Source organism: Siphateles boraxobius, unplaced genomic scaffold, assembly GCF_051911475.1.
Source record: "Siphateles boraxobius isolate OS27281-9 unplaced genomic scaffold, OSU_SipBor_1 8, whole genome shotgun sequence".
NCBI lineage: Eukaryota > Metazoa > Chordata > Actinopteri > Cypriniformes > Leuciscidae > Siphateles > Siphateles boraxobius.
The window spans coordinates 32,897,871-32,923,684 of record NW_027509208.1 but is presented as its reverse complement, the minus strand read 5'-3'; the positions used below and the strand labels follow the sequence as shown (position 1 = coordinate 32,923,684).

General features: G+C 43.2%; 33 non-coding genes across 33 annotated transcripts; 12 read left to right on the top strand and 21 right to left on the bottom strand.

The window, feature by feature from the left end:
• The first annotated feature begins 616 nt into the window (after window positions 1-616).
• trnad-guc (transfer RNA aspartic acid (anticodon GUC)) lies at window positions 617-688 on the top strand. Its single transcript has one exon. It is a non-coding gene; the product is annotated as a tRNA-Asp (tRNA).
• A 454-nt stretch (window positions 689-1,142) lies between these two features.
• On the bottom strand, window positions 1,143-1,257 carry LOC143730379 (U5 spliceosomal RNA). The gene has a single exon (XR_013200581.1). It is a non-coding gene; the product is annotated as a U5 spliceosomal RNA (small nuclear RNA).
• Window positions 1,258-2,493: 1,236 nt separating this feature from the next.
• Window positions 2,494-2,565, top strand: trnad-guc (transfer RNA aspartic acid (anticodon GUC)). The gene has a single exon. It is a non-coding gene; the product is annotated as a tRNA-Asp (tRNA).
• A 453-nt stretch (window positions 2,566-3,018) lies between these two features.
• Window positions 3,019-3,133, bottom strand: LOC143730152 (U5 spliceosomal RNA). The gene has a single exon (XR_013200376.1). It is a non-coding gene; the product is annotated as a U5 spliceosomal RNA (small nuclear RNA).
• Window positions 3,134-4,371: 1,238 nt separating this feature from the next.
• Window positions 4,372-4,443, top strand: trnad-guc (transfer RNA aspartic acid (anticodon GUC)). The gene has a single exon. It is a non-coding gene; the product is annotated as a tRNA-Asp (tRNA).
• Window positions 4,444-4,887: 444 nt separating this feature from the next.
• LOC143729831 (U5 spliceosomal RNA) lies at window positions 4,888-5,001 on the bottom strand. The gene has a single exon (XR_013200092.1). It is a non-coding gene; the product is annotated as a U5 spliceosomal RNA (small nuclear RNA).
• Window positions 5,002-5,404: 403 nt separating this feature from the next.
• LOC143730272 (U5 spliceosomal RNA) lies at window positions 5,405-5,519 on the bottom strand. Its single transcript, XR_013200484.1, has one exon. It is a non-coding gene; the product is annotated as a U5 spliceosomal RNA (small nuclear RNA).
• A 407-nt stretch (window positions 5,520-5,926) lies between these two features.
• On the bottom strand, window positions 5,927-6,041 carry LOC143730151 (U5 spliceosomal RNA). Its single transcript, XR_013200375.1, has one exon. It is a non-coding gene; the product is annotated as a U5 spliceosomal RNA (small nuclear RNA).
• A 408-nt stretch (window positions 6,042-6,449) lies between these two features.
• LOC143730150 (U5 spliceosomal RNA) lies at window positions 6,450-6,564 on the bottom strand. Its single transcript, XR_013200374.1, has one exon. It is a non-coding gene; the product is annotated as a U5 spliceosomal RNA (small nuclear RNA).
• Window positions 6,565-7,614: 1,050 nt separating this feature from the next.
• LOC143730378 (U5 spliceosomal RNA) lies at window positions 7,615-7,729 on the bottom strand. Its single transcript, XR_013200580.1, has one exon. It is a non-coding gene; the product is annotated as a U5 spliceosomal RNA (small nuclear RNA).
• A 1,237-nt stretch (window positions 7,730-8,966) lies between these two features.
• trnad-guc (transfer RNA aspartic acid (anticodon GUC)) lies at window positions 8,967-9,038 on the top strand. The gene has a single exon. It is a non-coding gene; the product is annotated as a tRNA-Asp (tRNA).
• A 454-nt stretch (window positions 9,039-9,492) lies between these two features.
• On the bottom strand, window positions 9,493-9,607 carry LOC143729834 (U5 spliceosomal RNA). The gene has a single exon (XR_013200095.1). It is a non-coding gene; the product is annotated as a U5 spliceosomal RNA (small nuclear RNA).
• A 1,762-nt stretch (window positions 9,608-11,369) lies between these two features.
• LOC143730361 (U5 spliceosomal RNA) lies at window positions 11,370-11,484 on the bottom strand. Its single transcript, XR_013200565.1, has one exon. It is a non-coding gene; the product is annotated as a U5 spliceosomal RNA (small nuclear RNA).
• A 474-nt stretch (window positions 11,485-11,958) lies between these two features.
• On the top strand, window positions 11,959-12,030 carry trnad-guc (transfer RNA aspartic acid (anticodon GUC)). The gene has a single exon. It is a non-coding gene; the product is annotated as a tRNA-Asp (tRNA).
• A 446-nt stretch (window positions 12,031-12,476) lies between these two features.
• On the bottom strand, window positions 12,477-12,592 carry LOC143730313 (U5 spliceosomal RNA). The gene has a single exon (XR_013200521.1). It is a non-coding gene; the product is annotated as a U5 spliceosomal RNA (small nuclear RNA).
• Window positions 12,593-12,999: 407 nt separating this feature from the next.
• On the bottom strand, window positions 13,000-13,114 carry LOC143730149 (U5 spliceosomal RNA). The gene has a single exon (XR_013200373.1). It is a non-coding gene; the product is annotated as a U5 spliceosomal RNA (small nuclear RNA).
• Window positions 13,115-13,588: 474 nt separating this feature from the next.
• On the top strand, window positions 13,589-13,660 carry trnad-guc (transfer RNA aspartic acid (anticodon GUC)). The gene has a single exon. It is a non-coding gene; the product is annotated as a tRNA-Asp (tRNA).
• Window positions 13,661-14,112: 452 nt separating this feature from the next.
• Window positions 14,113-14,227, bottom strand: LOC143730148 (U5 spliceosomal RNA). Its single transcript, XR_013200372.1, has one exon. It is a non-coding gene; the product is annotated as a U5 spliceosomal RNA (small nuclear RNA).
• A 408-nt stretch (window positions 14,228-14,635) lies between these two features.
• LOC143730286 (U5 spliceosomal RNA) lies at window positions 14,636-14,750 on the bottom strand. Its single transcript, XR_013200497.1, has one exon. It is a non-coding gene; the product is annotated as a U5 spliceosomal RNA (small nuclear RNA).
• A 989-nt stretch (window positions 14,751-15,739) lies between these two features.
• LOC143730356 (U5 spliceosomal RNA) lies at window positions 15,740-15,854 on the bottom strand. The gene has a single exon (XR_013200560.1). It is a non-coding gene; the product is annotated as a U5 spliceosomal RNA (small nuclear RNA).
• A 1,762-nt stretch (window positions 15,855-17,616) lies between these two features.
• Window positions 17,617-17,731, bottom strand: LOC143730360 (U5 spliceosomal RNA). Its single transcript, XR_013200564.1, has one exon. It is a non-coding gene; the product is annotated as a U5 spliceosomal RNA (small nuclear RNA).
• Window positions 17,732-18,205: 474 nt separating this feature from the next.
• Window positions 18,206-18,277, top strand: trnad-guc (transfer RNA aspartic acid (anticodon GUC)). The gene has a single exon. It is a non-coding gene; the product is annotated as a tRNA-Asp (tRNA).
• A 446-nt stretch (window positions 18,278-18,723) lies between these two features.
• Window positions 18,724-18,839, bottom strand: LOC143730312 (U5 spliceosomal RNA). Its single transcript, XR_013200520.1, has one exon. It is a non-coding gene; the product is annotated as a U5 spliceosomal RNA (small nuclear RNA).
• A 407-nt stretch (window positions 18,840-19,246) lies between these two features.
• LOC143730147 (U5 spliceosomal RNA) lies at window positions 19,247-19,361 on the bottom strand. The gene has a single exon (XR_013200371.1). It is a non-coding gene; the product is annotated as a U5 spliceosomal RNA (small nuclear RNA).
• Window positions 19,362-19,835: 474 nt separating this feature from the next.
• Window positions 19,836-19,907, top strand: trnad-guc (transfer RNA aspartic acid (anticodon GUC)). The gene has a single exon. It is a non-coding gene; the product is annotated as a tRNA-Asp (tRNA).
• A 452-nt stretch (window positions 19,908-20,359) lies between these two features.
• LOC143730146 (U5 spliceosomal RNA) lies at window positions 20,360-20,474 on the bottom strand. The gene has a single exon (XR_013200370.1). It is a non-coding gene; the product is annotated as a U5 spliceosomal RNA (small nuclear RNA).
• A 408-nt stretch (window positions 20,475-20,882) lies between these two features.
• LOC143730285 (U5 spliceosomal RNA) lies at window positions 20,883-20,997 on the bottom strand. The gene has a single exon (XR_013200496.1). It is a non-coding gene; the product is annotated as a U5 spliceosomal RNA (small nuclear RNA).
• Window positions 20,998-21,986: 989 nt separating this feature from the next.
• Window positions 21,987-22,101, bottom strand: LOC143730355 (U5 spliceosomal RNA). Its single transcript, XR_013200559.1, has one exon. It is a non-coding gene; the product is annotated as a U5 spliceosomal RNA (small nuclear RNA).
• A 474-nt stretch (window positions 22,102-22,575) lies between these two features.
• On the top strand, window positions 22,576-22,647 carry trnad-guc (transfer RNA aspartic acid (anticodon GUC)). The gene has a single exon. It is a non-coding gene; the product is annotated as a tRNA-Asp (tRNA).
• A 1,401-nt stretch (window positions 22,648-24,048) lies between these two features.
• Window positions 24,049-24,120, top strand: trnad-guc (transfer RNA aspartic acid (anticodon GUC)). Its single transcript has one exon. It is a non-coding gene; the product is annotated as a tRNA-Asp (tRNA).
• Window positions 24,121-24,574: 454 nt separating this feature from the next.
• LOC143730076 (U5 spliceosomal RNA) lies at window positions 24,575-24,689 on the bottom strand. Its single transcript, XR_013200307.1, has one exon. It is a non-coding gene; the product is annotated as a U5 spliceosomal RNA (small nuclear RNA).
• Window positions 24,690-25,165: 476 nt separating this feature from the next.
• On the top strand, window positions 25,166-25,237 carry trnad-guc (transfer RNA aspartic acid (anticodon GUC)). Its single transcript has one exon. It is a non-coding gene; the product is annotated as a tRNA-Asp (tRNA).
• A 493-nt stretch (window positions 25,238-25,730) lies between these two features.
• On the top strand, window positions 25,731-25,802 carry trnad-guc (transfer RNA aspartic acid (anticodon GUC)). The gene has a single exon. It is a non-coding gene; the product is annotated as a tRNA-Asp (tRNA).
• The last annotated feature ends 12 nt before the right edge of the window (window positions 25,803-25,814 follow it).

Sequence of the window (25,814 nt, the reverse complement as noted above, 5' to 3'; positions counted from 1 at the left end):
CTCACTTGATTATGTTTAGCTAATTGCATTTGAAAGATTTTACTTTCAAGAAAGCGTTTGCAATAGGTTTGTAAAAGGTGTTTTTTGAATGTTTGGCCTGAGTCTTTTTTTTTTGTTGCATTTTCACTGTTCTGACCAGTGTGTTGCGTTCCGAACGCTTGGAAACAGTGAATAATGTTGCGAAACAATCGGTTCAAAGCTTTGTTTCTCCCATCACTACCCTTTTGTGCTTGGTAAAACTTACATTCACACTGCTGACACAAGACTCGAAGTTGTGAACTGGGAAAGTGTGGATGGTTTGACGACTACCCAGTTCCAGTCTTGGACAAAACAGCCAATTATTTTAGCCACGCTCAATCTCTGGCCCAACCTATTGTGGTACTTTGTTACAAGCTGCCAAACGTCCTCTGTTCTTGAACAAACACATGTAGCTCTGCTGTGAGCAAGACAATTCTTGGATACCTCCATAGGACAGGGTGAGCTCTTTGGCCAAAATAAAATGTTTAAATAATAATAACTCCATTAATGGAAAGCATATCCAGTATTAAGTGACGTCTCAACGGTTGAGCATAGACAACAGTAACACACCGCCCAGAGAAGCAACTGTGATGACCAGTCCTCGTTAGTATAGTGGACAGTATCTCTGCCTGTCACGCGGAAGACCGGGGTTCGATTCCCCGACGGGGAGTCTTCTTCTTTATCACGACCAAACACCTTGCATAAGCTCGGGCTTTACCGTGGAAGGTGCTGTTAAAGTCAACCTGCCATTCAAGACTCGCTTGATTATTTTTAGCTAATTGCATTTGAAAGATTTTACTTTCAAGAAAGCGTTTGCAATAGGTTTGTAAAAGGTGTTTTTTGAATGTTTGGCCTGAGTCTTTTTTCTTTTGTGGGATTATCACTGTTCTGACCAGCGTGTTCCGTTCCGAACGCTTGGAAACAGTGAATAATTTTGCGAAGCAATCAGTTCAAAGCTTTGTTTCTCCCATCACTACCCTTTGGTGCTTGGTAAAACTTACATTCACACCGCTGTCTTGGACAAAACAGCCAATTCTTTTAGCCACGCTCGATCTGTGGCCCAGCCTATTGTGGTACTTTGTTACAAGCTGCCAAACGTCCTCTGTTCTTGAACAAACACATGTAGCTCTGCTGTGAGCAGAGCATCCAAAAATATCAGAACCTTGCAAATGTTCCCCTCCACGGAAATCTTTAGTAAAAGGCGAAAGATTTATGCGTGAATGAAGAGAAACTCGAGCTGTACCCACGAGACATTGGGACAATGTGGTTCCAAGTACATGCAACCATGCTCAGCAAGGGTAATGTCTGGTGCAGGCTCCTCCCATCCAGCTTATTTTCTTTAAAAAAAAAACAATAATACAGCCATATCCATTAGAGGAAGGAGCAAATGTAAAAAGAATCTGCCCCATCACCAAATGTCCGCAAACCCTGTCCAAGAGGATGTCACTGAATCCGATAGTATGTCGAAGACCAGTGGTAGTATTCGCATGAGATTTTTATGAACTTCCTGCATGCTAAATGAACAAACCCTTCATCTCCTTGGATTGCGGGTGGATACCTCCATAGGACAGGGTGAGCTCCTTGGCCAAAATAAAAGGCTTAAATAATAATAACTCCATTAATGGAAAGCATATCCAGTATTAAATGACGTCTTAACGGTTGAGCATAGACAACAGTACCGTACCGCCCAGAGAAGCAATTGGGATGACCAGTCCTCGTTAGTATAGTGGACAGTATCTCCGCCTGTCACGCGGAAGTCCGGGGTTCGATTAGTCTTCTTCTTTATCACGACCAAACACCTTGCATAAGCTCAGGCTTTACCGTGGAAGGCGCTGTTAAAGTCAACCTGCCGTTCAAGACTCACTTGATTATGTTTAGCTAATTGCATTTGAAAGATTTTACTTTCAAGAAAGCGTTTGCAATAGGTTTGTAAAAGGTGTTTTTTGAATGTTTGGCCTGAGTCTTTTTTTTTTGTTGCATTTTCACTGTTCTGACCAGTGTGTTGCGTTCCGAACGCTTGGAAACAGTGAATAATGTTGCGAAACAATCGGTTCAAAGCTTTGTTTCTCCCATCACTACCCTTTTGTGCTTGGTAAAACTTACATTCACACTGCTGACACAAGACTCGAAGTTGTGAACTGGGAAAGTGTGGATGGTTTGACGACTACCCAGTTCCAGTCTTGGACAAAACAGCCAATTCTTTTAGCCACTCTCAATCTCTGGCCCAACCTATTGTGGTACTTTGTTACAAGCTGCCAAACGTCCTCTGTTCTTGAACAAACACATGTAGCTCTGCTGTGAGCAAGACAATTCTTGGATACCTCCATAGGACAGGGTGAGCTCTTTGGCCAAAATAAAATGTTTAAATAATAATAACTCCATTAATGGAAAGCATATCCAGTATTAAGTGACGTCTCAACGGTTGAGCATAGACAACAGTAACACACTGCCCAGAGAAGCAACTGTGATGACCAGTCCTCGTTAGTATAGTGGACAGTATCTCCGCCTGTCACGCGGAAGACCGGGGTTCGATTCCCCGACGGGGAGTCTTCTTCTTTATCACGACCAAACACCTTGCATAAGCTCGGGCTTTACCGTGGAAGGTGCTGTTAAAGTCAACCTGCCGTTCAAGACTCGCTTGATTATTTTTAGCTAATTGCATTTGAAAATTTTACTTTCAAGAAAGCGTTTGCAATAGGTTTGTAAAAGGTGTTTTTTGAATGTTTGGCCTGAGTCTTTTTTTTTGTGTGGGATTTTCACTGTTCTGACCAGCGTGTTCCGTTCCGAACGCTTGGAAACAGTGAATAATTTTGCGAAGCAATCAGTTCAAAGCTTTGTTTCTCCCATCACTACCCTTTTGTGCTTGGTAAAACTTACATTCACACCGCTGTCTTGGACAAAACAGCCAATTCTTTTAGCCACGCTCGATCTTTGGCCCAGCCTATTGTGGTACTTTGTTACAAGCTGCCAAACGTCCTCTGTTCTTGAACAAACACATGTAGCTCTGCTGTGAGCAGAGCATCCAAAAATATCAGAAACTCGCAAATGTTCCCCTCCACGGAAATCTTTAGTAAAAGGCGAAAGATTTATGCGTGAATGAAGAGAAACTCGAGCTGTACCCATGAGACGTTGGGACAATGTGGTCCCAAGCACATGCAACCATGCTCAGCAAGGGTAATGTCTGGTGCAGGCTCCTCCCATCCAGCTTATTTTCTTTTTTTTTAAAAACAATAATACAGCCATATACATTAGAGGAAGGAGCAAATGTAAAAAGAATCTGCCCCATCACCAAATGTCCGCAAACCCTGTCCAAGAGGATGTCACTGAATCCGATAGTATGTCGAAGACCAGTGGTAGTATTCGCATGAGATTTTTATGAACTTCCTGGATGCTAAATGAACAAACCCTTCAATCTCCTTAGATTGCGGATGGATACCTCCATAGGACAGGGTGAGCTCCTTGGCCAAAATAAAAGGCTTAAATAATAATAACTCCATTAATGGAAAGCATATCCAGTATTAAGTGACGTCTCAACGGTTGAGCATAGACAACAGTACCGTACCGCCCAGAGAAGCAATTGGGATGACCAGTCCTCGTTAGTATAGTGGACAGTATCTCCGCCTGTCACGCGGAAGACCGGGGTTCGATTAGTCTTCTTCTTTATCACGACCAAACACCTTGCATAAGCTCAGGCTTTACAGTGGAAGGCGCTGTTAAAGTCAACCTGCCGTTCAAGACTCACTTGATTATGTTTAGCTAATTGCATTTGAAAGATTTTACTTTCAAGAAAGCGTTTGCAATAGGTTTGTAAAAGGTGTTTTTTGAATGTTTGGCCTGAGTCTTTTTTTTTTGTTGCATTTTCACTGTTCTGACCAGTGTGTTGCGTTCCGAACGCTTGGAAACAGTGAATAATGTTGCGAAACAATCGGTTCAAAGCTTTGTTTCTCCCATCACTACCCTTTTGTGCTTGGTAAAACTTACATTCACACTGCTGACACAAGACTCGAAGTTGTGAACTGGGAAAGTGTGGATGGTTTGACGACTACCCAGTTCCAGTCTTGGACAAATCAGCCAATTCTTTTAGCCACGCTCAATCTCTGGCCCAACCTATTGTGGTACTTTGTTACAAGCTGCCAAACGTCCTCTGTTCTTGAACAAACACATGTAGCTCTGCTGTGAGCAAGACAATTCTTGGATACCTCCATAGGACAGGGTGAGCTCTTTGGCCCAAATAAAATGTTTAAATAATAATAACTCCATTAATGGAAAGCATATCCAGTATTAAGTGACGTCTCAACGGTTGAGCATAGACAACAGTAACACACCGCCCAGAGAAGCAACTGTGATGACCAGTCCTCGTTAGTATAGTGGACAGTATCTCCGCCTGTCACGCGGAAGACCGGGGTTCGATTCCCCGACGGGGAGTCTTCTTCTTTATCACGACCAAACACCTTGCATAAGCTCGGGCTTTACCGTGGAAGGTGCTGTTAAAGTCAACCTGCCGTTCAAGACTCGCTTGATTATTTTTAGCTAATTGCATTTGAAAGATTTTACTTTCAAGAAAGCATTTGCAATAGGTTTGTGGAAGGTGTTTTTTGAATGTTTGGCCTGAGTCTTTTTTTTGTGTGGGATTTTCACTGTTCTGACCAGCGTGTTCCGTTCCGAACGCTTGGAAACAGTGAATAATTTTGCGAAGCAATCAGTTCAAAGCTTTGTTTCTCCCATCACTACCCTTTTGTGCTTGGTAAAACTTACATTCACACCGCTTGCTTGGACAAAACAGCCAATTCTTTTAGCCACGCTCGATCTGTGACCCAGCCTATTGTGGTACTTTGTTACAAGCTGCCAAACGTCCTCTGTTCTTGAACAAACACATGTAGCTCTGAGCATCCAAAAATATCAGAAACTCGCAAATGTTCCCCTCCACGGAAATCTTTAGTAAAAGGCGAAAGATTTATGCGTGAATGAAGAGAAACTCGAGCTGTACCCATGAGACGTATGGACAATGTGGTCCCAAGCACATGCAACAATGCAAGGGTAATGTCTGGTGCAGGCTCCTCCCATCCAGCTTATTTTCTTTTTTTTAAAAAACAATAATACAGCCATATCCATTAGAGGAAGGAGCAAATGTAAAAAGAATCTGCCCCATCACCAAATGTCCGCAAACCCTGTCCAAGAGGATGTCACTGAATCCGATAGTATGTCGAAGACCAGTGGAAGTATTCGCATGAGATTTTTATGAACTTCCTGGATGCTAAATGAACAAACCCTTCATCTCCTTGGATTGCGGGTGGATACTTTTAGCCACGCACGATCTGTGGCCCAGCCTATTGTGGTACTTTGTTACAAGCTGCCAAACGTCCTCTGTTCTTGAACAAACACATGTAGCTCTGCTGCGAGCAGAGCATCCAAAAATATCAGAAACTCGCAAATGTTCCCCTCCACGGAAATCTTTAGTAAAAGGCGAAAGATTTATGCGTGAATGAAGAGAAACTCGAGCTGTACCCATGAGACGTTGGGACAATGTGGTCCCAAGCACATGCAACCATGCTCAGCAAGGGTAATGTCTGGTGCAGGCTCCTCCCATCCAGCTTATTTTCTTTAAAAAAAAAACAATAATACAGCCATATCCATTAGAGGAAGGAGCAAATGTAAAAAGAATCTGCCCCATCACCAAATGTCCGCAAACCCTGTCCAAGAGGATGTCACTGAATCCGATAGTATGTCGAAGACCAGTGGTAGTATTCGCATGAGATTTTTATGAACTTCCTGGATGCTAAATGAACAAACCCTTCATCTCCTTGGATTGCGGGTGGATACTTTTAGCCACGCACGATCTGTGGCCCAGCCTATTGTGGTACTTTGTTACAAGCTGCCACACGTCCTCTGTTCTTGAACAAACACATGTAGCTCTGCTGTGAGCAGAGCATCCAAAAATATCAGAAACTCGCAAATGTTCCCCTCCACGGAAATCTTTAGTAAAAGGCGAAAGATTTATGCGTGAATGAAGAGAAACTCGAGCTGTACCCATGAGACGTTGGGACAATGTGGTCCCAAGCACATGCAACCATGCTCAGCAAGGGTAATGTCTGGTGCAGGCTCCTCCCATCCAGCTTATTTTCTTTAAAAAAAAAAACAATAATACAGCCATATCCATTAGAGGAAGGAGCAAATGTAAAAAGAATCTGCCCCATCACCAAATGTCCGCAAACCCTGTCCAAGAGGATGTCACTGAATCCGATAGTATGTCGAAGACCAGTGGTAGTATTCGCATGAGATTTTTATGAACTTCCTGGATGCTAAATGAACAAACCCTTCATCTCCTTGGATTGCGGGTGGATACTTTTAGCCACGCACGATCTGTGGCCCAGCCTATTGTGGTACTTTGTTACAAGCTGCCACACGTCCTCTGTTCTTGAACAAACACATGTAGCTCTGCTGTGAGCAGAGCATCCAAAAATATCAGAAACTCGCAAATGTTCCCCTCCACGGAAATCTTTAGTAAAAGGCGAAAGATTTATGCGTGAATGAAGAGAAACTCGAGCTGTACCCATGAGACGTTGGGACAATGTGGTCCCAAGCACATGCAACCATGCTCAGCAAGGGTAATGTCTGGTGCAGGCTCCTCCCATCCAGCTTATTTTCTTTAAAAAAAAAACAATAATACAGCCATATCCATTAGAGGAAGGAGCAAATGTAAAAAGAATCTGCCCCATCACCAAATGTCCGCAAACCCTGTCCAAGAGGATGTCACTGAATCCGATAGTATGTCGAAGACCAGTGGTAGTATTCGCATGAGATTTTTATGAACTTCATGGATGCTAAATGAACAAACCCTTCATCTCCTTGGATTGCGGGTGGATACCTCCATAGGACAGGGTGAGCTCCTTGGCCAAAATAAAAGGCTTAAATAATAATAACTCCATTAATGGAAAGCATATCCAGTATTAAGTGACGTCTCAACGGTTGAGCATAGACAACAGTACCGTACCGCCCAGAGAAGCAATTGGGATGACCAGTCCTCGTTAGTATAATGGACAGTATCTCCGCCTGTCACGCGGAAGACCGGGGTTCGATTAGTCTTCTTCTTTATCACGACCAAACACCTTGCATAAGCTCAGGCTTTACCGTGGAAGGCGCTGTTAAAGTCAACCTGCCGTTCAAGACTCACTTGATTATGTTTAGCTAATTGCATTTGAAAGATTTTACTTTCAAGAAAGCGTTTGCAATAGGTTTGTAAAAGGTGTTTTTTGAATGTTTGGCCTGAGTCTTTTTTTTTTTGTTGCATTTTCACTGTTCTGACCAGTGTGTTGCGTTCCGAACGCTTGGAAACAGTGAATAATGTTGCGAAACAATCGGTTCAAAGCTTTGTTTCTCCCATCACTACCCTTTTGTGCTTGGTAAAACTTACATTCACACTGCTGACACAAGACTCGAAGTTGTGAACTGGGAAAGTGTGGATGGTTTGACGACTGCCCAGTTCCAGTCTTGGACAAAACAGCCAATTCTTTTAGCCACGCTCGATCTGTGGCCCAGCCTATTGTGGTACTTTGTTACAAGCTGCCAAACGTCCTCTGTTCTTGAACAAACACATGTAGCTCTGCTGTGAGCAGAGCATCCAAAAATATCAGAACCTTGCAAATGTTCCCCTCCACGGAAATCTTTAGTAAAAGGCGAAAGATTTATGCGTGAATGAAGAGAAACTCGAGCTGTACCCACGAGACATTGGGACAATGTGGTTCCAAGCACATGCAACCATGCTCAGCAAGGGTAATGTCTGGTGCAGGCTCCTCCCATCCAGCTTATTTTCTTTTTTAAAAAAAACAATAATACAGCCATATCCATTAGAGGAAGGAGCAAATGTAAAAAGAATCTGCCCCATCACCAAATGTCCGCAAACCCTGTCCAAGAGGATGTCACTGAATCCGATAGTATGTCGAAGACCAGTGGTAGTATTCCCATGAGATTTTTATGAACTTCCTGGATGCTAAATGAACAAACCCTTCATCTCCTTAGATTGCGGATGGATACCTCCATAGGACAGGGTGAGCTCCTTGGCCAAAATAAAAGGCTTAAATAATAATAACTCCATTAATGGAAAGCATATCCAGTATTAAGTGACGTCTCAACGGTTGAGCATAGACAACAGTACCGTACCGCCCAGAGAAGCAATTGGGATGACCAGTCCTCGTTAGTATAGTGGACAGTATCTCCGCCTGTCACGCGGAAGACCGGGGTTCGATTAGTCTTCTTCTTTATCACGACCAAACACCTTGCATAAGCTCAGGCTTTACCGTGGAAGGCGCTGTTAAAGTCAACCTGCCGTTCAAGACTCACTTGATTATGTTTAGCTAATTGCATTTGAAAGATTTTACTTTCAAGAAAGCGTTTGCAATAGGTTTGTAAAAGTGTTTTTTGAATGTTTGGCCTGAGTCTTTTTTTTTTTGTTGCATTTTCACTGTTCTGACCAGTGTGTTGCGTTCCGAACGCTTGGAAACAGTGAATAATGTTGCGAAACAATCAGTTCAAAGCTTTGTTTCTCCCATCACTACCCTTTTGTGCTTGGTAAAACTTACATTCACACTGCTGACACAAGACTCGAAGTTGTGAACTGGGAAAGTGTGGATGGTTTGACGACTACCCAGTTCCAGTCTTGGACAAAACAGCCAATTCTTTTAGCCACGCTCAATCTCTGGCCCAACCTATTGTGGTACTTTGTTACAAGCTGCCAAACGTCCTCTGTTCTTGAACAAACACATGTAGCTCTGCTGTGAGCAAGACAATTCTTGGATACCTCCATAGGACAGGGTGAGCTCTTTGGCCAAAATAAAAGGTTTAAATAATAATAACTCCATTAATGGAAAGCATATCCAGTATTAAGTGACGTCTCAATGGTTGAGCATAGACAACAGTAACACACCGCCCAGAGAAGCAACTGTGATGACCAGTCCTCGTTAGTATAGTGGACAGTATCTCCGCCTGTCACGCGGAAGACCGGGGTTCGATTCCCCGACGGGGAGTCTTCTTCTTTATCACGACCAAACACCTTGCATAAGCTCGGGCTTTACCGTGGAAGGTGCTGTTAAAGTCAACCTGCTATTCAAGACTCGCTTGATTATTTTTAGCTAATTGCATTTGAAAGATTTTACTTTCAAGAAAGCGTTTGCAATAGGTTTGTAAAAGGTGTTTTTTGAATGTTTGGCCTGAGTCTTTTTTTTTTTGTGGGATTTTCACTGTTCTGACCAGCGTTTTCCGTTCCGAACGCTTGGAAACAGTGAACAATTTTGCGAAGCAATCAGTTCAAAGCTTTGTTTTTCCCATCACTACCCTTTTGTGCTTGGTAAAACTTACATTCACACCGCTGTCTTGGACAAAACAGCCAATTCTTTTAGCCACGCTCGATCTGTGGCCCAGCCTATTGTGGTACTTTGTTACAAGCTGCCAAACGTCCTCTGTTCTTGAACAAACACATGTAGCTCTGCTGTGAGCAGAGCATCCAAAAATATCAGAAACTCGCAAATGTTCCCCTCCACAGAAATCTTTAGTAAAAGGCGAAAGATTTATGCGTGAATGAAGAGAAACTCCAGCTGTACCCATGAGACGTTGCGACAATGTGGTCGCAAGCACATGCAACCATGCTCAGCAAGGGTAATGTCTGGTGCAGGCTCCTCCCATCCAGCTTATTTTCTTTAAAAAAAAAACAATAATACAGCCATATCCATTAGAGGAAGGAGCAAATGTAAAAAGAATCTGCCCCATCACCAAATGTCCGCAAACCCTGTCCAAGAGGATGTCACTGAATCCGATAGTATGTCGAAGACCAGTGGTAGTATTCGCATGAGATTTTTATGAACTTCCTGCATGCTAAATGAACAAACCCTTCATCTCCTTGGATTGCGGGTGGATACCTCCATAGGACAGGGTGAGCTCCTTGGCCAAAATAAAAGGCTTAAATAATAATAACTCCATTAATGGAAAGCATATCCAGTATTAAATGACGTCTTAACGGTTGAGCATAGACAACAGTACCGTACCGCCCAGAGAAGCAATTGGGATGACCTGTCCTCGTTAGTATAGTGGACAGTATCTCCGCCTGTCACGCGGAAGACCGGGGTTCGATTAGTCTTCTTCTTTATCACGACCAAACACCTTGCATAAGCTCAGGCTTTACCGTGGAAGGCGCTGTTAAAGTCAACCTGCCGTTCAAGACTCACTTGATTATGTTTAGCTAATTGCATTTGAAAGATTTTACTTTCAAGAAAGCGTTTGCAATAGGTTTGTAAAAGGTGTTTTTTGAATGTTTGGCCTGAGTCTTTTTTTTTTGTTGCATTTTCACTGTTCTGACCAGTGTGTTGCGTTCCGAACGCTTGGAAACAGTGAATAATGTTGCGAAACAATCGGTTCAAAGCTTTGTTTCTCCCATCACTACCCTTTTGTGCTTGGTAAAACTTACATTCACACTGCTGACACAAGACTCGAAGTTGTGAACTGGGAAAGTGTGGATGGTTTGACGACTACCCAGTTCCAGTCTTGGACAAAACAGCCAATTCTTTTAGCCACTCTCAATCTCTGGCCCAACCTATTGTGGTACTTTGTTACAAGCTGCCAAACGTCCTCTGTTCTTGAACAAACACATGTAGCTCTGCTGTGAGCAAGACAATTCTTGGATACCTCCATAGGACAGGGTGAGCTCTTTGGCCAAAATAAAATGTTTAAATAATAATAACTCCATTAATGGAAAGCATATCCAGTATTAAGTGACGTCTCAACGGTTGAGCATAGACAACAGTAACACACCGCCCAGAGAAGCAACAGTGATGACCAGTCCTCGTTAGTATAGTGGACAGTATCTCCGCCTGTCACGCGGAAGACCGGGGTTCGATTCACCGACGGGGAGTCTTCTTCTTTATCACGACCAAACACCTTGCATAAGCTCGGGCTTTACCGTGGAAGGTGCTGTTAAAGTCAACCTGCCGTTCAAGACTCGCTTGATTATTTTTAGCTAATTGCATTTGAAAGATTTTACTTTCAAGAAAGCGTTTGCAATAGGTTTGTAAAAGGTGTTTTTTGAATGTTTGGCCTGAGTCTTTTTTTTTTTGTGGGATTTTCACTGTTCTGACCAGCGTGTTCCGTTCCGAACGCTTGGAAACAGTGAATAATTTTGCGAAGCAATCAGTTCAAAGCTTTGTTTCTCCCATCACTACCCTTTTGTGCTTGGTAAAACTTACATTCACACCGCTGTCTTGGACAAAACAGCCAATTCTTTTAGCCACGCTCGATCTTTGGCCCAGCCTATTGTGGTACTTTGTTACAAGCTGCCAAACGTCCTCTGTTCTTGAACAAACACATGTAGCTCTGCTGCGAGCAGAGCATCCAAAAATATAAGAAACTCGCAAATGTTCCCCTCCACGGAAATCTTTAGTAAAAGGCGAAAGATTTATGCGTGAATGAAGAGAAACTCTAGCTGTACCCATGAGACGTTGGGACAATGTGCTCCCAAGCACATGCAACCATGCTCAGCAAGGGTAATGTCTGGTGCAGGCTCCTCCCATCCAGCTTATTTTCTTTTTAAAAAAAAACAATAATACAGCCATATCCATTAGAGGAAGGAGCAAATGTAAAAAGAATCTGCCCCATCACCAAATGTCCGCAAACCCTGTCCAAGAGGATGTCACTGAATCCGATAGTATGTCGAAGACCAGTGGTAGTATTCGCATGAGATTTTTATGAACTTCCTGGATGCTAAATGAACAAACCCTTCATCTCCTTGGATTGCGGGTGGATACCTCCATAGGACAGGGTGAGCTCCTTGGCCAAAATAAAAGGCTTAAATAATAATAACTCCATTAATGGAAAGCATATCCAGTATTAAGTGACGTCTCAACGGTTGAGCATAGACAACAGTACCGTACCGCCCAGAGAAGCAATTGGGATGACCAGTCCTCGTTAGTATAGTGGACAGTATGTCCGCCTGTCACGCGGAAGACCGGGGTTCGATTCCCCGACGGGGGGTCTTCTTCTTTATCACGACCAAACACCTTGCATAAGCTCGGGCTTTACCGTGGAAGGTGCTGTTAAAGTCAACCTGCCATTCAAGACTCGCTTGATTATTTTTAGCTAATAGCATTTGAAAGATTTTACTTTCAAGAAAGCGTTTGCAATAGGTTTGTAAAAGGTGTTTTTTGAATGTTTGGCCTGAGTCTTTTTTTTTGTGGGATTTTCACTTTTCTGACCAGCGTGTTCCGTTCCGAACGCTTGGAAACAGTGAACAATTTTGCGAAGCAATCAGTTCAAAGCTTTGTTTCTCCCATCACTACCCTTTTGTGCTTGGTAAAACTTACATTCTGTCGCTGGACAAAACAGCCAATTCTTTTAGCCACGCTCGATCTGTGGCCCAGCCTATTGTGGTACTTTGTTACAAGCTGCCAAACGTCCTCTGTTCTTGAACAAACACATGTAGCTCTGCTGTGAGCAGAGCATCCAAAAATATCAGAAACTCGCAAATGTTCCCCTCCACGGAAATCTTTAGTAAAAGGCGAAAGATTTATGTGTGAATGAAGAGAAACTAGAGCTGTACCCATGAGACGTTGCGACAATGTGGTCCCAAGCACATGCAACCATGCTCACCAAGGGTAATGTCTGGTGCAGGCTCCTCCCATCCAGCTTATTTTCTTTTTTTAAAAAAACAATAATACAGCCATATCCATTAGAGGAAGGAGTAAATGTAAAAAGAATCTGCCCCATCACCAAATGTCCGCAAACCCTGTCCAAGAGGATGTCACTGAATCCGATAGTATGTCGAAGACCAGTGGTAGTATTCGCATGAGATTTTTATGAACTTCCTGGATGCTAAATGAACAAACCCTTCATCTCCTTGGATTGCGGGTGGATACTTTTAGCCACGCACGATCTGTGGCCCAGCCTATTGTGGTACTTTGTTACAAGCTGCCAAACGTCCTCTGTTCTTGAACAAACACATGTAGCTCTGCTGTGAGCAGAGCATCCAAAAATATCAGAAACTCGCAAATGTTCCCCTCCACGGAAATCTTTAGTAAAAGGCGAAAGATTTATGCGTGAATGAAGAGAAACTCGAGCTGTACCCATGAGACGTTGGGACAATGTGGTCCCAAGCACATGCAACCATGCTCAGCAAGGGTAATGTCTGGTGCAGGCTCCTCCCATCCAGCTTATTTTCTTTAAAAAACAAAACAATAATACAGCCATATCCATTAGAGGAAGGAGCAAATGTAAAAAGAATCTGCCCCATCACCAAATGTCCGCAAACCCTGTCCAAGAGGATGTCACTGAATCCGATAGTATGTCGAAGACCAGTGGTAGTATTCGCATGAGATTTTTATGAACTTCCTGGATGCTAAATGAACAAACCCTTCATCTCCTTGGATTGCGGGTGGATACCTCCATAGGACAGGGTGAGCTCCTTGGCCAAAATAAAAGGCTTAAATAATAATAACTCCATTAATGGAAAGCATATCCAGTATTAAGTGACGTCTCAACGGTTGAGCATAGACAACAGTACCGTACCAACCAGAGAAGCAATTCGGATGACCAGTCCTCGTTAGTATAGTGGACAGTATGTCCGCCTGTCACGCGGAAGACCGGGGTTCGATTCCCCGACGGGGGGTCTTCTTCTTTATCACGACCAAACACCTTGCATAAGCTCGGGCTTTACCGTGGAAGGTGCTGTTAAAGTCAACCTGCCATTCAAGACTCGCTTGATTATTTTTAGCTAATTGCATTTGAAAGATTTTACTTTCAAGAAAGCGTTTGCAATAGGTTTGTAAAAGGTGTTTTTTGAATGTTTGGCCTGAGTCTTTTTTTTTGTGGGATTTTCACTGTTCTGACCAGCGTGTTCCGTTCCGAACGCTTGGAAACAGTGAACAATTTTGCGAAGCAATCAGTTCAAAGCTTTGTTTCTCCCATCACTACCCTTTTGTGCTTGGTAAAACTTACATTCACACCGCTGTCTTGGACAAAACAGCCAATTCTTTTAGCCACGCTCGATCTGTGGCCCAGCCTATTGTGGTACTTTGTTACAAGCTGCCAAACGTCCTCTGTTCTTGAACAAACACATGTAGCTCTGCTGTGAGCAGAGCATCCAAAAATATCAGAAACTCGCAAATGTTCCCCTCCACGGAAATCTTTAGTAAAAGGCGAAAGATTTATGCGTGAATGAAGAGAAACTCGAGCTGTACCCATGAGACGTTGCGACAATGTGGTCCCAAGCACATGCAACCATGCTCAGCAAGGGTAATGTCTGGTGCAGGCTCCTCCCATCCAGCTTATTTTCTTTTTTAAAAAAAACAATAATACAGCCATATCCATTAGAGGAAGGAGCAAATGTAAAAAGAATCTGCCCCATCACCAAATGTCCGCAAACCCTGTCCAAGAGGATGTCACTGAATCCGATAGTATGTCGAAGACCAGTGGTAGTATTCGCATGAGATTTTTATGAACTTCCTGGATGCTAAATGAACAAACCCTTCATCTCCTTGGATTGCGGGTGGATACATTTAGCCACGCACGATCTGTGGCCCAGCCTATTGTGGTACTTTGTTACAAGCTGCCAAACGTCCTCTGTTCTTGAACAAACACATGTAGCTCTGCTGTGAGCAGAGCATCCAAAAATATCAGAAACTCGCAAATGTTCCCCTCCACGGAAATCTTTAGTAAAAGGCGAAAGATTTATGCGTGAATGAAGAAAAACTCGAGCTGTACCCATGAGACGTTGGGACAATGTGGTCCCAAGCACATGCAACCATGCTCAGCAAGGGTAATGTCTGGTGCAGGCTCCTCCCATCCAGCTTATTTTCTTTAAAAAAAAAAACAATAATACAGCCATATCCATTAGAGGAAGGAGCAAATGTAAAAAGAATCTGCCCCATCACCAAATGTCCGCAAACCCTGTCCAAGAGGATGTCACTGAATCCGATAGTATGTCGAAGACCAGTGGTAGTATTCGCATGAGATTTTTATGAACTTCCTGGATGCTAAATGAACAAACCCTTCATCTCCTTGGATTGCGGGTGGATACCTCCATAGGACAGGGTGAGCTCCTTGGCCAAAATAAAAGGCTTAAATAATAATAACTCCATTAATGGAAAGCATATCCAGTATTAAGTGACGTCTCAACGGTTGAGCATAGACAACAGTACCGTACCGCCCAGAGAAGCAATTGGGATGACCAGTCCTCGTTAGTATAATGGACAGTATCTCCGCCTGTCACGCGGAAGACCGGGGTTCGATTAGTCTTCTTCTTTATCACGACCAAACACCTTGCATAAGCTCAGGCTTTACCGTGGAAGGCGCTGTTAAAGTCAACCTGCCGTTCAAGACTCACTTGATTATGTTTAGCTAATTGCATTTGAAAGATTTTACTTTCAAGAAAGCGTTTGCAATAGGTTTGTAAAAGGTGTTTTTTGAATGTTTGGCCTGAGTCTTTTTTTTTTTGTTGCATTTTCACTGTTCTGACCAGCGTGTTGCGTTCCGAACGCTTGGAAACAGTGAATAATGTTGCGAAACAATCGGTTCAAAGCTTTGTTTCTCCCATCACTACCCTTTTGTGCTTGGTAAAACTTACATTCACACCGCTGTCTTGGACAAAACAGCCAATTCTTTTAGCCACGCTCGATCTTTGGCCCAGCCTATTGTGGTACTTTGTTACAAGCTGCCAAACGTCCTCTGTTCTTGAACAAACACATGTAGCTCTGCTGCGAGCAGAGCATCCAAAAATATAAGAAACTCGGAAATGTTCCCCTCCACGGAAATCTTTAGTAAAAGGCGAAAGATTTATGCGTGAATGAAGAGAAACTCTAGCTGTACCCATGAGACGTTGGGACAATGTGCTCCCAAGCACATGCAACCATGCTCAGCAAGGGTAATGTCTGGTGCAGGCTCCTCCCATCCAGCTTATTTTCTTTAAAAAAAAAACAATAATACAGCCATATCCATTAGAGGAAGGAGCAAATGTAAAAAGAATCTGCCCCATCACCAAATGTCCGCAAACCCTGTCCAAGAGGATGTCACTGAATCCGATAGTATGTCGAAGACCAGTGGTAGTATTCGCATGAGATTTTTATGAACTTCCTGCATGCTAAATGAACAAACCCTTCATCTCCTTGGATTGCGGGTGGATACCTCCATAGGACAGGGTGAGCTCCTTGGCCAAAATAAAAGGCTTAAATAATAATAACTCCATTAATGGAAAGCATATCCAGTATTAAATGACGTCTTAACGGTTGAGCATAGACAACAGTACCGTACCGCCCAGAGAAGCAATTGGGATGACCTGTCCTCGTTAGTATAGTGGACAGTATCTCCGCCTGTCACGCGGAAGACCGGGGTTCGATTAGTCTTCTTCTTTATCACGACCAAACACCTTGCATAAGCTCAGGCTTTACCGTGGAAGGCGCTGTTAAAGTCAACCTGCCGTTCAAGACTCACTTGATTATGTTTAGCTAATTGCATTTGAAAGATTTTACTTTCAAGAAAGCGTTTGCAATAGGTTTGTAAAAGGTGTTTTTTGAATGTTTGGCCTGAGTCTTTTTTTTTTGTTGCATTTTCACTGTTCTGACCAGTGTGTTGCGTTCCGAACGCTTGGAAACAGTGAATAATGTTGCGAAACAATCGGTTCAAAGCTTTGTTTCTCCCATCACTACCCTTTTGTGCTTGGTAAAACTTACATTCACACTGCTGACACAAGACTCGAAGTTGTGAACTGGGAAAGTGTGGATGGTTTGACGACTACCCAGTTCCAGTCTTGGACAAAACAGCCAATTCTTTTAGCCACTCTCAATCTCTGGCCCAACCTATTGTGGTACTTTGTTACAAGCTGCCAAACGTCCTCTGTTCTTGAACAAACACATGTAGCTCTGCTGTGAGCAAGACAATTCTTGGATACCTCCATAGGACAGGGTGAGCTCTTTGGCCAAAATAAAATGTTTAAATAATAATAACTCCATTAATGGAAAGCATATCCAGTATTAAGTGACGTCTCAACGGTTGAGCATAGACAACAGTAACACACCGCCCAGAGAAGCAACAGTGATGACCAGTCCTCGTTAGTATAGTGGACAGTATCTCCGCCTGTCACGCGGAAGACCGGGGTTCGATTCACCGACGGGGAGTCTTCTTCTTTATCACGACCAAACACCTTGCATAAGCTCGGGCTTTACCGTGGAAGGTGCTGTTAAAGTCAACCTGCCGTTCAAGACTCGCTTGATTATTTTTAGCTAATTGCATTTGAAAGATTTTACTTTCAAGAAAGCGTTTGCAATAGGTTTGTAAAAGGTGTTTTTTGAATGTTTGGCCTGAGTCTTTTTTTTTTTGTGGGATTTTCACTGTTCTGACCAGCGTGTTCCGTTCCGAACGCTTGGAAACAGTGAATAATTTTGCGAAGCAATCAGTTCAAAGCTTTGTTTCTCCCATCACTACCCTTTTGTGCTTGGTAAAACTTACATTCACACCGCTGTCTTGGACAAAACAGCCAATTCTTTTAGCCACGCTCGATCTTTGGCCCAGCCTATTGTGGTACTTTGTTACAAGCTGCCAAACGTCCTCTGTTCTTGAACAAACACATGTAGCTCTGCTGCGAGCAGAGCATCCAAAAATATAAGAAACTCGCAAATGTTCCCCTCCACGGAAATCTTTAGTAAAAGGCGAAAGATTTATGCGTGAATGAAGAGAAACTCTAGCTGTACCCATGAGACGTTGGGACAATGTGCTCCCAAGCACATGCAACCATGCTCAGCAAGGGTAATGTCTGGTGCAGGCTCCTCCCATCCAGCTTATTTTCTTTTTAAAAAAAAACAATAATACAGCCATATCCATTAGAGGAAGGAGCAAATGTAAAAAGAATCTGCCCCATCACCAAATGTCCGCAAACCCTGTCCAAGAGGATGTCACTGAATCCGATAGTATGTCGAAGACCAGTGGTAGTATTCGCATGAGATTTTTATGAACTTCCTGGATGCTAAATGAACAAACCCTTCATCTCCTTGGATTGCGGGTGGATACCTCCATAGGACAGGGTGAGCTCCTTGGCCAAAATAAAAGGCTTAAATAATAATAACTCCATTAATGGAAAGCATATCCAGTATTAAGTGACGTCTCAACGGTTGAGCATAGACAACAGTACCGTACCGCCCAGAGAAGCAATTGGGATGACCAGTCCTCGTTAGTATAGTGGACAGTATGTCCGCCTGTCACGCGGAAGACCGGGGTTCGATTCCCCGACGGGGGGTCTTCTTCTTTATCACGACCAAACACCTTGCATAAGCTCGGGCTTTACCGTGGAAGGTGCTGTTAAAGTCAACCTGCCATTCAAGACTCGCTTGATTATTTTTAGCTAATAGCATTTGAAAGATTTTACTTTCAAGAAAGCGTTTGCAATAGGTTTGTAAAAGGTGTTTTTTGAATGTTTGGCCTGAGTCTTTTTTTTTGTGGGATTTTCACTTTTCTGACCAGCGTGTTCCGTTCCGAACGCTTGGAAACAGTGAACAATTTTGCGAAGCAATCAGTTCAAAGCTTTGTTTCTCCCATCACTACCCTTTTGTGCTTGGTAAAACTTACATTCTGTCGCTGGACAAAACAGCCAATTCTTTTAGCCACGCTCGATCTGTGGCCCAGCCTATTGTGGTACTTTGTTACAAGCTGCCAAACGTCCTCTGTTCTTGAACAAACACATGTAGCTCTGCTGTGAGCAGAGCATCCAAAAATATCAGAAACTCGCAAATGTTCCCCTCCACGGAAATCTTTAGTAAAAGGCGAAAGATTTATGTGTGAATGAAGAGAAACTAGAGCTGTACCCATGAGACGTTGCGACAATGTGGTCCCAAGCACATGCAACCATGCTCACCAAGGGTAATGTCTGGTGCAGGCTCCTCCCATCCAGCTTATTTTCTTTTTTTAAAAAAACAATAATACAGCCATATCCATTAGAGGAAGGAGTAAATGTAAAAAGAATCTGCCCCATCACCAAATGTCCGCAAACCCTGTCCAAGAGGATGTCACTGAATCCGATAGTATGTCGAAGACCAGTGGTAGTATTCGCATGAGATTTTTATGAACTTCCTGGATGCTAAATGAACAAACCCTTCATCTCCTTGGATTGCGGGTGGATACTTTTAGCCACGCACGATCTGTGGCCCAGCCTATTGTGGTACTTTGTTACAAGCTGCCAAACGTCCTCTGTTCTTGAACAAACACATGTAGCTCTGCTGTGAGCAGAGCATCCAAAAATATCAGAAACTCGCAAATGTTCCCCTCCACGGAAATCTTTAGTAAAAGGCGAAAGATTTATGCGTGAATGAAGAGAAACTCGAGCTGTACCCATGAGACGTTGGGACAATGTGGTCCCAAGCACATGCAACCATGCTCAGCAAGGGTAATGTCTGGTGCAGGCTCCTCCCATCCAGCTTATTTTCTTTAAAAAACAAAACAATAATACAGCCATATCCATTAGAGGAAGGAGCAAATGTAAAAAGAATCTGCCCCATCACCAAATGTCCGCAAACCCTGTCCAAGAGGATGTCACTGAATCCGATAGTATGTCGAAGACCAGTGGTAGTATTCGCATGAGATTTTTATGAACTTCCTGGATGCTAAATGAACAAACCCTTCATCTCCTTGGATTGCGGGTGGATACCTCCATAGGACAGGGTGAGCTCCTTGGCCAAAATAAAAGGCTTAAATAATAATAACTCCATTAATGGAAAGCATATCCAGTATTAAGTGACGTCTCAACGGTTGAGCATAGACAACAGTACCGTACCAACCAGAGAAGCAATTCGGATGACCAGTCCTCGTTAGTATAGTGGACAGTATGTCCGCCTGTCACGCGGAAGACCGGGGTTCGATTCCCCGACGGGGGGTCTTCTTCTTTATCACGACCAAACACCTTGCATAAGCTCGGGCTTTACCGTGGAAGGTGCTGTTAAAGTCAACCTGCCATTCAAGACTCGCTTGATTATTTTTAGCTAATTGCATTTGAAAGATTTTACTTTCAAGAAAGCGTTTGCAATAGGTTTGTAAAAGGTGTTTTTTGAATGTTTGGCCTGAGTCTTTTTTTTTGTGGGATTTTCACTGTTCTGACCAGCGTGTTCCGTTCCGAACGCTTGGAAACAGTGAACAATTTTGCGAAGCAATCAGTTCAAAGCTTTGTTTCTCCCATCACTACCCTTTTGTGCTTGGTAAAACTTACATTCACACCGCTGTCTTGGACAAAACAGCCAATTCTTTTAGCCACGCTCGATCTGTGGCCCAGCCTATTGTGGTACTTTGTTACAAGCTGCCAAACGTCCTCTGTTCTTGAACAAACACATGTAGCTCTGCTGTGAGCAGAGCATCCAAAAATATCAGAAACTCGCAAATGTTCCCCTCCACGGAAATCTTTAGTAAAAGGCGAAAGATTTATGCGTGAATGAAGAGAAACTCGAGCTGTACCCATGAGACGTTGCGACAATGTGGTCCCAAGCACATGCAACCATGCTCAGCAAGGGTAATGTCTGGTGCAGGCTCCTCCCATCCAGCTTATTTTCTTTTTTAAAAAAAACAATAATACAGCCATATCCATTAGAGGAAGGAGCAAATGTAAAAAGAATCTGCCCCATCACCAAATGTCCGCAAACCCTGTCCAAGAGGATGTCACTGAATCCGATAGTATGTCGAAGACCAGTGGTAGTATTCGCATGAGATTTTTATGAACTTCCTGGATGCTAAATGAACAAACCCTTCATCTCCTTGGATTGCGGGTGGATACATTTAGCCACGCACGATCTGTGGCCCAGCCTATTGTGGTACTTTGTTACAAGCTGCCAAACGTCCTCTGTTCTTGAACAAACACATGTAGCTCTGCTGTGAGCAGAGCATCCAAAAATATCAGAAACTCGCAAATGTTCCCCTCCACGGAAATCTTTAGTAAAAGGCGAAAGATTTATGCGTGAATGAAGAAAAACTCGAGCTGTACCCATGAGACGTTGGGACAATGTGGTCCCAAGCACATGCAACCATGCTCAGCAAGGGTAATGTCTGGTGCAGGCTCCTCCCATCCAGCTTATTTTCTTTAAAAAAAAAAACAATAATACAGCCATATCCATTAGAGGAAGGAGCAAATGTAAAAAGAATCTGCCCCATCACCAAATGTCCGCAAACCCTGTCCAAGAGGATGTCACTGAATCCGATAGTATGTCGAAGACCAGTGGTAGTATTCGCATGAGATTTTTATGAACTTCCTGGATGCTAAATGAACAAACCCTTCATCTCCTTGGATTGCGGGTGGATACCTCCATAGGACAGGGTGAGCTCCTTGGCCAAAATAAAAGGCTTAAATAATAATAACTCCATTAATGGAAAGCATATCCAGTATTAAGTGACGTCTCAACGGTTGAGCATAGACAACAGTACCGTACCGCCCAGAGAAGCAATTGGGATGACCAGTCCTCGTTAGTATAATGGACAGTATCTCCGCCTGTCACGCGGAAGACCGGGGTTCGATTAGTCTTCTTCTTTATCACGACCAAACACCTTGCATAAGCTCAGGCTTTACCGTGGAAGGCGCTGTTAAAGTCAACCTGCCGTTCAAGACTCACTTGATTATGTTTAGCTAATTGCATTTGAAAGATTTTACTTTCAAGAAAGCGTTTGCAATAGGTTTGTAAAAGGTGTTTTTTGAATGTTTGGCCTGAGTCTTTTTTTTTTTGTTGCATTTTCACTGTTCTGACCAGCGTGTTGCGTTCCGAACGCTTGGAAACAGTGAATAATGTTGCGAAACAATCGGTTCAAAGCTTTGTTTCTCCCATCACTACCCTTTTGTGCTTGGTAAAACTTACATTCACACCGCTGTCTTGGACAAAACAGCCAATTCTTTTAGCCACGCTCGATCTTTGGCCCAGCCTATTGTGGTACTTTGTTACAAGCTGCCAAACGTCCTCTGTTCTTGAACAAACACATGTAGCTCTGCTGCGAGCAGAGCATCCAAAAATATAAGAAACTCGGAAATGTTCCCCTCCACGGAAATCTTTAGTAAAAGGCGAAAGATTTATGCGTGAATGAAGAGAAACTCTAGCTGTACCCATGAGACGTTGGGACAATGTGCTCCCAAGCACATGCAACCATGCTCAGCAAGGGTAATGTCTGGTGCAGGCTCCTCCCATCCAGCTTATTTTCTTTAAAAAAAAAAACAATAATACAGCCATATCCATTAGAGGAAGGAGCAAATGTAAAAAGAATCTGCCCCATCACCAAATGTCCGCAAACCCTGTCCAAGAGGATGTCACTGAATCCGATAGTATGTCGAAGACCAGTGGTAGTATTCGCATGAGATTTTTATGAACTTCCTGGATGCTAAATGAACAAACCCTTCATCTCCTTGGATTGCGGGTGGATACCTCCATAGGACAGGGTGAGCTCCTTGGCCAAAATAAAAGGCTTAAATAATAATAACTCCATTAATGGAAAGCATATCCAGTATTAAGTGACGTCTCAACGGTTGAGCATAGACAACAGTACCGTACCGCCCAGAGAAGCAATTGGGATGACCAGTCCTCGTTAGTATAGTGGACAGTATGTCCGCCTGTCACGCGGAAGACCGGGGTTCGATTCCCCGACGGGGGGTCTTCTTCTTTATCACGACCAAACACCTTGCATAAGCTCGGGCTTTACCGTGGAAGGTGCTGTTAAAGTCAACCTGCCATTCAAGACTCGCTTGATTATTTTTAGCTAATTGCATTTGAAAGATTTTACTTTCAAGAAAGCGTTTGCAATAGGTTTGTAAAAGGTGTTTTTTGAATGTTTGGCCTGAGTCTTTTTTTTTGTGGGATTTTCACTGTTCTGACCAGCGTGTTCCGTTCCGAACGCTTGGAAACAGTGAACAATTTTGCGAAGCAATCAGTTCAAAGCTTTGTTTCTCCCATCACTACCCTTTTGTGCTTGGTAAAACTTACATTCACACCGCTGTCTTGGACAAAACAGCCAATTCTTTTAGCCACGCTCGATCTGTGGCCCAGCCTATTGTGGTACTTTGTTACAAGCTGCCAAACGTCCTCTGTTCTTGAACAAACACATGTAGCTCTGCTGTGAGCAAGACAATTCTTGGATACCTCCATAGGACAGGGTGAGCTCTTTGGCCAAAATAAAAGGTTTAAATAATAATAACTCCATTAATGGAAAGCATATCCAGTATTAAGTGACGTCTCAACGGTTGAGCATAGACAACAGTAACACACCGCCCAGAGAAGCAACTGTGATGACCAGTCCTCGTTAGTATAGTGGACAGTATCTCCGCCTGTCACGCGGAAGTCCGGGGTTCGATTAGTCTTCTTCTTTATCACGGCCAAACACCTTGCATAAGCTCAGGCTTTACCGTGGAAGGCGCTGTTAAAGTCAACCTGCCGTTCAAGACTCACTTGATTATGTTTAGCTAATTGCATTTGAAAGGTTTTACTTTCAAGAAAGCGTTTGCAATAGGTTTGTAAAAGGTGTTTTTTGAATTTTTGGCCTGAGTCTTTTTTTGTTGTTGCATTTTCACTGTTCTGACCAGTGTGTTGCGTTCCGAACGCTTGGAAACAGTGAATAATGTTGCGAAACAATCGGTTCAAAGCTTTGTTTCTCCCATCACTACCCTTTTGTGCTTGGTAAAACTTACATTCACACTGCTGACACAAGACTCGAAGTTGTGAACTGGGAAAGTGTGGATGGTTTGACGACTACCCAGTTCCAGTCTTGGACAAAACAGCCAATTCTTTTAGCCACGCTCAATCTCTGGCCCAACCTATTGTGGTACTTTGTTACAAGCTGCCAAACGTCCTCTGTTCTTGAACAAACACATGTAGCTCTGCTGTGAGCAAGACAATTCTTGGATACCTCCATAGGACAGGGTGAGCTCTTTGGCCAAAATAAAAGGTTTAAATAATAATAACTCCATTAATGAAAGCATATCCAGTATTAAGTGACGTCTCAACGGTTGAGCATAGACAACAGTAACAAACCGCCCAGAGAAGCAACTTTGATGACCAGTCCTCGTTAGTATAGTGGACAGTATCTCCGCCTGTCACGCGGAAGACCGGGGTTCGATTCCCCGACGGGGAGTCTTCTTCTTTATCACGACCAAACACCTTGCATAAGCTCGGGCTTTACCGTGGAAGGTGCTGTTAAAGTCAACCTGCCGTTCAAGACTCGCTTGATTATTTTTAGCTAATTGCATTTGAAAGATTTTACTTTCAAGAAAGCGTTTGCAATAGGTTTGTAAAAGGTGTTTTTTGAATGTTTGGCCTGAGTCTTTTTTCTTTTGTGGGATTTTCACTGTTCTGACCAGCGTGTTCCGTTCCGAACGCTTGGAAACAGTGAATAATTTTGCGAAGCAATCAGTTCAAAGCCTTGTTTCTCCCATCACTACCCTTTGGTGCTTGGTAAAACTTACATTCACACCGCTGTCTTGGACAAAACAGCCAATTCTTTTAGCCACGCTCGATCTTTGGCCCAGCCTATTGTGGTACTTTGTTACAAGCTGCCAAACGTCCTCTGTTCTTGAACAAACACATGTAGCTCTGCTGCGAACAGAGCATCCAAAAATATAAGAAACTCGCAAATGTTCCCCTCCACGGAAATCTTTAGTAAAAGGCGAAAGATTTATGCGTGAATGAAGAGAAACTCGAGCTGTACCCATGAGACGTTGGGACAATGTGGTTCCAAGCACATGCAACCATGCTCAGCAAGGGTAATGTCTGGTGCAGGCTCCTCCCATCCAGCTTATTTTCTTTAAAAAAAAAAAAACAATAATACAGCCATATCCATTAGAGGAAGGAGCAAATGTAAAAAGAATCTGCCCCATCACCAAATGTCCGCAAACCCTGTCCAAGAGGATGTCACTGAATCCGATAGTATGTCGAAGACCAGTGGTAGTATTCGCATGAGATTTTTATGAACTTCCTGGATGCTAAATGAACAAACCCTTCATCTCCTTGGATTGCGGGTGGATACCTCCATAGGACAGGGTGAGCTCCTTGGCCAAAATAAAAGGCTTAAATAATAATAACTCCATTAATGGAAAGCATATCCAGTATTAAGTGACGTCTCAACGGTTGAGCATGGACAACAGTACCGTACCGCCCAGAGAAGCAGTTGGGATGACCAGTCCTCGTTAGTATAGTGGACAGTATCTCCGCCTGTCACGCGGAAGACCGGGGTTCGATTCCCCGACGGGGAGTATTCTTCTTTATCACAACCAAACACCTTGCATAAGCTCGGGTTTTACCGTGGAAGGTGCTGTTAAAGTCAACCTGCCGTTCAAGACTCGCTTGATTATTTTTAGCTAATTGCATTTGAAAGATTTTACTTTCAAGAAAGCGTTTGCAATAGGTTTGTAAAAGGTGTTTTTTGAATGTTTGGCCTTAGTCTTTTTTTTTTGTGGGATTTTCACTGTTCTGACCAGCATTTTCCGTTCCGAACGCTTGGAAACAGTGAATAATTTTGCGAAGCAATCAGTTCAAAGCTTTGTTTCTCCCATCACTACCCTTTTGTGCTTGGTAAAACTTACATTCACACCGCTGTCTTGGACAAAACAGCCAATTCTATAATATATATATAATAAATAATAATAACTCCATTAATGGAAAGCATATCCAGTATTAAGTGACGTCTCAACGGTTGAGCATAGACAACAGTAACACACCGCCCAGAGAAGCAACAGTGATGACCAGTCCTCGTTAGTATAGTGGACAGTATCTCCGCCTGTCATGCGGAAGACCGGGGTTCGATTCCCCGACGGGGAGTATTCTTCTTTA